Below are 7,693 nucleotides of genomic sequence, written 5' to 3' on the forward strand. Positions count from 1 at the left end.
CTCAATAATCTGTGACACAAAATCAAGTGACCTATCACGTATAATTGGAGTTCCAAAAGGACTGGAGAGAGAAAATGGAACAGAAAAAGCATATGAAGACATAAGAGCTGAACATTTTCAATATTTGATAATGAATATAAACTATAAAGAGCCCAGCAAATGAAAAGTAAGGTAACACAAATAAGACCATCTCTGGACACATACAGTCAAACTGCCGAAAATCAAAAGAAAAAAAAATGTATATTACAAAGAGAGATACAACTCCACAAATAAATGATGGCTAACATTTCGCTAGGTATAGGGGAGGCCAGAATACAATGTCATCTTTAAAGTGATGACTTTAAAACCAATAACAAGGAAGACTTCCACTTCTGGGAAGATGGAGTGCATGTACTTTTCTCTATTTTTCCTCTAAGTACAACTAAATTCCTGGACACTATATATATATACACACACACACATACATACAGAGAGAGAGAGAGTGCAGTGGTATGAATTTTGTTCCCCCAAAAATCATATGTTGAATCTCTAAGCCCCGGTACCTCAGAATGTGACTATATTTGGAGATAAGGTTTTGAAGAGGTGATTAAGTTAAAATAGGCCATTAGGGTAGGCCTTAATCTAATCTCACTGGTGCCCTTATAAGAAGAGAAAATTTGGACACACAAACACTAGACATGTGCATGCATAGGGGAAAGAACTTGTGAGGACACAGTAAGAAGGCAGCCATCTACAAGCCAAGAACGGAGGCTTTAGAAGAAACCATGATCATGGACTTCTAGCCTCTGCAACTGTGAGAAAGTAAATTTCTATTGTTTAAGCCACCTGATGTATAGTACTCAATTATGACAGCCCTAGAAAACTAAGATAGTTAGATGATTGATAGATAGATAGATAGACAGAGATATAAATGTGTGTATATGAATGTGTGTGTGCATGTGAGTGTGTGCATACACGTGTGTGCATGTGTATGTAGAACTCTAAGACTCTGAAAGATAGCAGGAAGAAGGTAGACTAGTAGGGAGCTCAGAATCCAATGGACAAAATGGCGGTGAGTTCTGTGGCATCACGTTGTGCTTCGTATCCCAGATCTGGAGCTGAAGAAGCTGGCAGCCTAGGAATGCTAAAGAGTACGGACAAAACAGCCTCCATAAAAGCTTGTTCTTTCTAGCCAAGGGACTGGGAAAGACCAGTTTAGCAAGACAGAAAACTTTTAGACAATAACCAATCTACTTCAATCAAAACCACAGAAGAAGCTGTGGCCACATCCCTTCCATACCAGCAAAGGCTGAGTGGGAAACCTACACTTCCACTCTCATGAGGCTGTAGTGAAGTGCTGTAACAATCCCCCAGAGGTGGTATCAGAGAAGGTCAAGCAAGGAGTTAGGATTTTCATCTCCACAAGCTGGTGATGAGTCCCTCGCCACAGAGTTAATGGAGGCCACAGCCTAGACTTTCACATCCACTCAGCAGTGAGGCCATCTCCACCACAATGTCAGTGGACTCCACATGGGGAGCTCAAATTCACATGCCCACCAAAGGTGACAAGGAGCTCCTACTCCCTTTGTTCTCAACAAAGGCCAAGTGAGGAAACTGAACTTCCACCTCCATCTGGAAGTAACAAGGCAACATTCCCCTGCTTTCCCCGATGGAGCAATGTCAGAAAAAGACATCTAAACCAGAAGTTTAAATACGATCCAAAGCCTCAGAACATAATGCGAAAATGTCCAGATTTCAGTTGAAAATCACTCCTCCTATCAAAAACCAGGAAGATCCCAGTCTCAATTTAAAAAACACAATCAATAGATGCCGGACCAAAATGACAGAAATGATAGAATTATCTGACATAAGGAAAACTGGATGAAACCCCAGAGAATTCTGCTAAGTGGAAAAAGAAAACAATCTCAGAAAGCACATACTCTATGATTTCATTTACGTAGCTTCTTGAAAAGATAGAGTTGTAGAAATGGAGAGCGGATTTGTGGTTGACAGGCGTTAAGGAGAAGGTAGGGTGTGGCTATAAAATGGGAACATGAGGGACTGTTGTGATGATGAATATGTTCTGTATCAGTTGAAGCCTTAAGACAAAAACTGACATTTCCTGGAGAATGAGGAATTCTGCCTCCAGAGTGTAACTTAAAAATCCCACCTGAATTTCTGGCTGTTGGCCTATTCTACATTTTAGATTTCAGACTACGTCAACTCCTGTCTGAACATGCAGATTTCCCATTAGTCAGCCCTCACAATCACATAGGCCAATTCCTCAAAACAAATCTTTTGATATATCCTATTGGTTCTGCTTTCCTGGAGAACCCTGACTAATACAGAGGTGTAGCTGATAAGATAATGATGGTGATACAAGGGGATCATAAAAAGTACCCAATAACCAAAAGAAGGCAGAAAATGAAAAGAACAGAACAAAGAGCTCATGACAGGGAGATCTTGCCTCCTAGGCTCCCCACTGCAGGCTTTCCTGGGGCCTGTGGGCCTGTGCAGGCATGGCTGCAGGACTCCTGGGCCTGCTCCCTGACCTTGGTGCCCACTGCTGCAGGGGGATGGGCAGCCCTCAGGCCCAGAAGTCACTCAGCCTGTGGCACTGGAGGTCATGAATTGGGCTCCCCACCCTCTACAGCCCTACCTGCTCCTCATACAGTTGGACAAGTCCATTGGAACCTGGCTGCTGTGTCTGCCATGTACTTGAAGCATTGATTTGGCCTTTGAACCAGGTTGTTTTCCAGATTCATACATATTATACCTCTTTGGCATTGGAGCTGTTCTGATGCATGGAACAGGCTGCACTGTTAATGACATGTGGGACTGGGACTACAATAAAAAATACAGCTCTGAGAGAAGGATCCCTACTTCTTGTCATCACCTACCCACTAACAGAAAGAATTACATACTGGCGCCAATTAGTCTTAGCTTTGGGGTTGACTTTTAATTGAAGAGTGTTCCTTGGATGGTCTGTTATCAAGGGTCCCTATGATCCATCTGTTCACCTGCCTCTTCCTTTTTCTGGAATTGCATGTGCACTAATATATGATACTATTATGCCTATCAGGACAAAAGAGATGATGTTCCGATTGGTCTTAAGTCCACAACACTGCAGCTCAGTGAAAACACCAAGCAGTGGCTCAGTGGCTTCAGCATCGTGATGCTGGAGGGACTGAGCCTGTGGGAGTGAACAGTGATCAGACAGCTCCCTACAGCCCTGCTCTGGCTGCTGGAGACCAAGTGGCTTGTCAGATCTACATTCTAGACATCCGCTCTTGAGGATTGTGGAAATAAATTTACCTCCAACCAAACAATATGACTAATGGTCTTCTAGAGATTGTCCTTGGGAATTTGTGGAAAGAAAAGAAGACAGACCAAATGAAGAAAAATATAGACAGCAGAATAGAAAATTGGCAAATGAAGTTTGTCTAGGAATTTTTAAAACAAATTTTGACAAAGTACTCTCGGGTCTTGTTAGCACATAATTAGACTTGAATAAGCAATCTGTTACAATATATGAAATAATTAAGAATTAGAAGATGAAGACTTAGGGTATTTTGCCCAAATTTTACTCCAACTATTTGCTAGCAAAATTCTTCCCCTATCACAGAAACCAAGGACTCTTCAGGATTTGAGATGACCTTGAGTATTTAAGTTGATGCATTCTCCTGCTCTGAAATAATGTGAATTATATGAGTTTTGGCACTTAAGAAAAAAATTTCATGTGCATTAGAATACACATCTAAATGAATATGCATTCTATTCTGTACTAAAATGGGCTTTCTTTTTAGGGAAAAATAAAGCTATGGAAAACTGGGACTTATTGTTCTTTATTGTAACCTTTACTCACTGCCAAAAACTATAATTCAAGAAAAACTTCTTTTTTTTTATATGGAATGGCTAAACAAATTATTAGATAAAGTTTATTTCAGTGGAAGGAATATTATGAAGGATAAATAATGATGTTGCATAGTGTTAAAGGGTCAATTTGTAATTGAATTGGATGAAAGTAGTCAAAAGGCACAAACTTCCAGTTATAAGATAAATAAGTATTGGACATGTAATGTACAACATGATGACTATGGTTAGGACTGCTGTATGGTATATTTCAAAGTTGCTAAGAGAGCAGATCCTAAAAGTTCTCATCGCAAGAGAAAACCACTTTTTTTCTTTCTTTTATCTATATGAGATGGTTGATGTTAAGTGAGCATTGTGGTAACCATTTCACAATATATGCACGTCAAGTCATTATGCTGTATACCTTATACTTATACAGTGCTGTATGTCAATTATAGCTCAATAAAACTGGAAAAAAGGGTCAATTCATCAAGGAGACATAAAATCCTAAATGTGTATCTTCCTAATCACAATCCTTCAAAATATATAAAACCAGATGAAGGGATAAAGATGTTGTATACATATACAATGGAATACTACTCACTCATAAGAAAGACAAAATTGTGCCATTTGTAACGGCGTGGATGGACCTTGAGGGTATTATGCTAAGCGAAATAAATCAGATGGAGAAGGACAAATACTGTACGATTTTACTCATATGTGGAAGATAAGCACACAGAGAAGGAGAACAGATTAGTGGTTACCAGAGAAGAAAGGGTAGGGGAGGGTGAAAGGGGCAAAGGGGCACATATGTATGGTGACAGATAAAAACTTCACTGTTAGGGGGCTGGCCCAGTGGTGCAGCAGTTAAGTTAGTGTGCTTCACTTTGGCAGCCTGAGATTCACTGGTTCGGATCCCGGGTACGGACCTACACACCTCTCCTCAAGACATGCTGTGGCAGGTGTCCCATGTATAAAGTGGAGGAAGATGGCCACAGATGTTAGCTCAGGGCTAATTTTCTTCTTCAAAAAAAACTAGACTGTTCGTGGTGAACACAATGCAGTCTATACAGAAACTGAAATATAGTGATGTACACCTGAAATTTATACAAGGTTATAAGCCAATATGGCCTCAATAAAATAATTAAATATATATATATATATAGCCAAAGCTGGCTTCAACAATATCAAATGCCTTATTACCTAGTGGATAGTCTATAAGTCTTTTGTTTTTTCTAATTCTACCCCAAATGAATTGGAATGGGTCAAGGGGGAGGCAGTAGCAAGGCTTGTATTTCTTCTAGCAACGTGGATCAGCATAGTGGCCAGATCTGAGTGCATACTTGGGGAGGAAAAGTTTGGGTTGAAATAAATGGAAAGAACGTGAAATAATCACTGAGGGTAGAGTTAACAAAGGAATTATTCATTAGGAAACATCAGACATTATTCTGGCACCTTGAGAAAGACTTACAGACAAAAAAATAATTTTCTTTCTTAGCTTTGATTCACATCCCTGTAGGAATGATACATCTTTTTCTGCTAATGTTCCATCACTACTAGAACAAAACGCCATGACCTGGGAGAAAGCATTAAGCAACATCATTACGGGAATGGTTTATGTCATACGATTCAATAAAACAACAAAAATCCTCACAATGTCTAAATGGAACAACACTAGCATGGTATGTCTTTCAGCTCTTATTTTACAGGCTATATTTATTATTGGGGCCTCAAGCAGGATTATCCCTATGGGAATTTCATTCCCTAGGTCAAACCTCATGCACTCTCTTCTATATTAGAACTGAAAATATCATTATGGAACTAAAAATGTTGATGCACTGTTAAGAACAGTTTATAATGGTAGAATGCCTTCTGCTACCTGCCTGGTGTGTCATAGTATTACACACCAATACCTTTAAAGAATAACTAAAAGAATGTGTGAGTTCTCGAGATTGATCAATACCTACAGCTAACCTAGTGGTATCATATACCAGAAATACAATATCTGGAATTTGGAGAGACCTATGAAGGACATTCTGGTATCCACAAAGATATATAGGAGTACTCATTTCTGATTTGACTTAGTCCTGGGAAATATGGCATTTCTGGTTACGGGATGTGTTTTCCAGCTACCCATAGGCAATTAGCACACATTGGGAACAACATACAATGGGGACAATGCTAAAATATTTACTACCAGATCAAAGAGAGTTTAAAGGGAAATAAGAACAGACTTAGGAAGAATTCGATAAACAGAATTTGCTTTAATTAAGAGAGTTCTCGGAGAAAAATGATCCTCTTATCAGAAAAGGTAGCTTGGGGAGTAATCAAATTCCATGAAGTAGACAAGATTGCAAGCTGTTTGGTCTGATAATGCAGTTTTAACTAAACCATTTTTACAAATGGAACAAAGGTAAGACAATATGCCCGAACACAACAGTAAGCAAAGCTTTGTACTATAACACAAGCAGGAGTTTTAGACATATTGCTTCAAATGGAGGCCAAAATAGGCAATCCCATTGGCCTGGCATACAACTGCCAAAACAGAGGTAGCCTATTCATGGAAAATATATGGATCCCTCCATCAATACAAGCTTCCAAATGGGGAGTATATTTTACATTAGTCTTCTTAACAGCTCTGGCAACATCAATAGATTGGAATAAGACAGCCCAATTGTACAACTTGAGAGTATAGAAAACTTTTAAATTTTACATGAATTCTCCCAAGAGATGGTTAAGGGGCTCTCTTAAAAGATTCCTTCTATTTGAAATCCATCTTGATTTGATCTTGTTTGATGAAGTTATCTTCACACAGAGCACCTAGAACTCCATACCTCATTGAAAGATAACCTTTGGTTAATAATCATGTACATAATAATATTTGGCACAAAGAAAACAGTTATTTCTGTTGAGAAGCAACAATAGAGACTACAGTCATAATTTCTGATTTTTTTGTAATTATATTACTAATAGTCATAATAATGTTGCAATTTTGTACAATACTGAGATCAGTGGTAAAGTCAATTTGATAGATGACAATAAGACTTTTGATAATACACACATAGTTGATCAAATGTACTGGAAAATTGAGCTAGAATCTGCTTAGGATGTAATCTCAATGGAAGCTTATGGGTCTCAAGAGGACTTAGGCTCAATAATAATGAGTTAATTATTGATTATAAGCTTTAGCTTATAATAAAGTTCAAATTACAGTGAACAAAGATTGTCAGAGAATAGTTAAGTTGGTGCAAAAACTCTGATAAAATTTTTACAAAAATTATATGTTACTTTAGTTGTCTTCTTAAATAAATAATACCTATGTCTCACTGGTGTAGTGTGGATTCACTTTGGCTCATCTGGGTTGATCTCATGCTTTTCTCCAGAGCTACTGGCCCTTGGTCAATGCCATGGAATCTATTATAAAGATAAATAATATTCTGTAACCATGGTTCTGTGAGCTGTTTCAGAACAGGATTTAATATCCTGACAGTATTGTTTAGAAATACTAGTTGAATTTATGATTTGCACCTGGTTTCAGTAAATGGTGGTAATAGGGCCTCCAATAGTTAAGGCGCGTCACATAGTAGAATATGCCTATAAAATCAGCGTACTCTAAAAGACCTTCACTGTGATAGACCTTGGGCTTCCTGGTATGTAGGTGCCTTGCTTCAGGCAGGCTGGTGGTGGTTTGAGACCTTCAATAATAAAGTTGTTTTGTGAGCAAAAACTGTTTGAAACCTATGAGTCCTTGTAACAAATGAACAATTAAGTTGATTAATGTGTAATTAATTCAGTTGTATACTCTAATATAATTTTCTCAAAAATTGATAGAACAGGTATAAAAATAAAGTTGAATTGAGCA

At 38.3% G+C, this 7,693-nt stretch overlaps 1 pseudogene; it reads left to right on the forward strand.

The window, feature by feature from the left end:
- Positions 1 to 1,045: 1,045 nt before the first annotated feature.
- Positions 1,046 to 3,426, forward strand: LOC103556802 (4-hydroxybenzoate polyprenyltransferase, mitochondrial-like; annotated as a pseudogene).
- Positions 3,427 to 7,693: the final 4,267 nt, after the last annotated feature.

This window comes from Equus przewalskii, chromosome 17 (assembly GCF_037783145.1).
Source record: "Equus przewalskii isolate Varuska chromosome 17, EquPr2, whole genome shotgun sequence".
NCBI classification, from domain to species: domain Eukaryota; kingdom Metazoa; phylum Chordata; class Mammalia; order Perissodactyla; family Equidae; genus Equus; species Equus przewalskii.